A 2,952-nucleotide genomic window follows, 5' to 3' on the forward strand; every position below is an offset into this window, starting at 1 on the left:
CGATGGTGCTTGGTCGAAGCATTTCGAGCTGAGCCCATAGTGACCGAAACTTCCCAAAATGCTTCGTAAACTTTAAGTCTTCTTGGTAGAGACCGTTAATCACCTTCTTGACTTCGAACACTCAAGTCAAGTTTGTCACGTTCCCATAGACATTCGCCAACGTCTCCCACAGCTCCTTGGCCGTCTCGCAATACGAGTAAGCTTCAAGGATTGGTGCGTCCAGCGAGCTTTGGAGAATTGCAAGCACAGTCTGATCTTCTTGGAACCACTTGACTTCCTTTTCAAGATCAGCTTCCTTGTCTTCTTCCTTTTCGTCTTTACCGTCTTCTTTGATGGCTTTCTTGGGGAGTTGGTCCATTTCAACATGAATCCATAGTCCCCGGCCACTAAGTGCGGTCTTTGTGGTTCTTTTCCACAACAAGTAGTTTTCTCCTTTGAGCACCACAGGGGTAACAATCGGTTTGTTGTTATCCATGTTCAACGATTTGAGAGTAAAAGAGTAAAAGAGTAAACCAAGTAGAATATAGAGAATAGGAGAATTTAAGAATAGCAAAAATAAGAGAACGAGTGAGTTTAGAGAATCATAGATCGAGAACTTGCTCTGATACCATGTTGAATTTAGCGGAAGTAAAGAGTGAAGAAATGAGAGAGTAGTCGGCAAGAAGAATAAAAAGGAGAGTATATTCCTTAAGTGTAAACATTACAATGTTGGCTTAAGCCTTTTAAATATCAAAAGAAACTAGGGCTACCCCTTCTACACTCGACAACTTGCTGATAATGACATAAAGAGAGAGAATAAGCTAATCCCAATGGTGAAAGCGACCCGTCTTGGTCTCCCAAGGTGAGACCAACCCGTGACCTTACCCTCCAACGGCTACTCGGCGACTTCTAGATCTTTCTCTTGGGCTTTCTAGTGGACTGGCCTCGTCTCTTCTCCATATGTCAATAGAACTCGGCCTTATTGATCACTTGTACGGACGGTCGTACGGACGACTGTACGGTCATGGCCTAGAACAGATAGAACATGGTCAATATATTTCCTTTTTTTTTTTAAGTTTCTTCTCATGTCTCTTCTTATTCCAAGAAAATTAGAATAAAAATATGTATTGTTTGTGCCACGGGAAAACGGCCAGAAACAACCCCAATTATTTTGGAAACGCTTTTTCATACCCAAACTTGGGAGGCCCTACATTTACCAATTTGAACTGCAATAATTTTTGAATTTGCAACCTGAACCGTATGTGATGTTGCCGATTCAAACATGTGATTAAACAGCGTTAATTAGCTTTTTAACGGTGATGACTCAGATGACATGTGGCACTGTAGTGTAGTAATACGAGGTCGTTTCATCATATGGCCGTATATTTTGGCAAAAAATAAAACTACATAATTTTACAATTGTGGAAAAAACTAAAATTAGGGCTTGTGTTCTTCCTTTTGCCGCAGAGGAGAGTGTTGCGAAATAGAGAGTGAGTGTGTGGTCAAATTATGTGGTTAATCGAAGGAGCTGAGATAGCGTTTCACTTAAACGTGTTCGAAGGTCCAATCATGTGTCCTTGAGAAGACAAAGTCAGGTAATGATTTGTTTTTCAATTTTGCAATTTTGGCCCCATATGTCCATGTCGATGAAATAAGCGAGTTGTCCCTTGTTTTGATGTTAGTTTTTTTTATATCGTTTTCAGTATGAACACTGTTAAAGTAACATTCTTTGTTTATCACGGTGGGACTTGGTCGAGTAATGATGATGGGGATGCTTATAATTGTGGTGAGATGACAACAATTGAGTGTAAAGCTGAAGAATTATATACAATAGTGGGGAGTCAATTCGGTGAGTTGTTTTATGGGAAGAAGTTGTGGTATTGTTGTCCTTTTGAAGATACTAAGGAGCGAAAGGAATTGAATGAAAGTAATTTTAATAAGATGTGTGATGGGGCTCGATGGGTTAAGGTTGTTAACGTGTTTCTGACCGAAGCAACAGAGGTGCACGACCAAAATGAGGAGATTGGTGGTGAGCCCTGTGAGGAAGAACTGTGAGTTGAAAGAAATGTGGCTCCTTTTGCTGATGCGGATGAGGATGAAGAGTTTGACTATCATAATACTCCTCCTAATTCTGATGATGAAGGTGACGAGGTGAGGAATGTGAGATGCAAGCCAGGAAGTCGTCAATTGAAGATGCATCAAGTGTTTGAAAGCTTGGTGAGTTCAAGGATGCCTTAGTAGATTATGCATTAAAAAGTTGATGCCTTAGTAGATTATGTTAAACCGATGGGGAAAATACAAGTGTTCTTCAGTATTTGAAGTAGAAAATACTGAAATTCCTTGTGAATGGAGAATCTATTGCGCCTATGAAGAGCCAATTGGAAAGTATGAGGTGAAAACATTTTAAGATGAACATTTTTGCACTCTGGATGGATATTGCAAGATCTTGAAATCAAGCGTGCTTGCAAAGATGTTTCTGGATGATGTAAGGTCTGATCCTGAGTTTAAACCGATAATAATGGAAGAGACTGTTCTGAAGAACTATAATCTGATTGTCACAAGAGATAAATGTAGAAAAGGAAAAAAAAGCATTGGACATCATCAAAAAAGAGCATGAGGAGTAGTTTTTTAGGCTTAGAGACTACCGCACAGAGCTGTTACAGTAAGTATAAATGTTGAATTTGGATAATTATATGTCAGTGATTTGATTATGTGTTAGCCATTTGACTAGTTCTTTCTTGTTTACAAGGTCAAATCATGGATCAACTGTGGAGTTAAACACATTTGTGGATGATGATGATGAAGGATCAGAAATCTTCCACATATTCTATATGTGCTTCACAAATCTAAAAAAACAGTGGACCAGATGGTGTCGGCCTATCTTTGGACTTGATAGTTGTTTTCTCAAAAGTACTTTTAAAGGATAGTTAAAATGTGTCTTAATTCAATGCAACTAACTAATTATAAGAGTTT

The sequence above is a fragment of the Camelina sativa genome, chromosome 15, assembly GCF_000633955.1.
Source record: "Camelina sativa cultivar DH55 chromosome 15, Cs, whole genome shotgun sequence".
Taxonomy (NCBI): domain Eukaryota; kingdom Viridiplantae; phylum Streptophyta; class Magnoliopsida; order Brassicales; family Brassicaceae; genus Camelina; species Camelina sativa.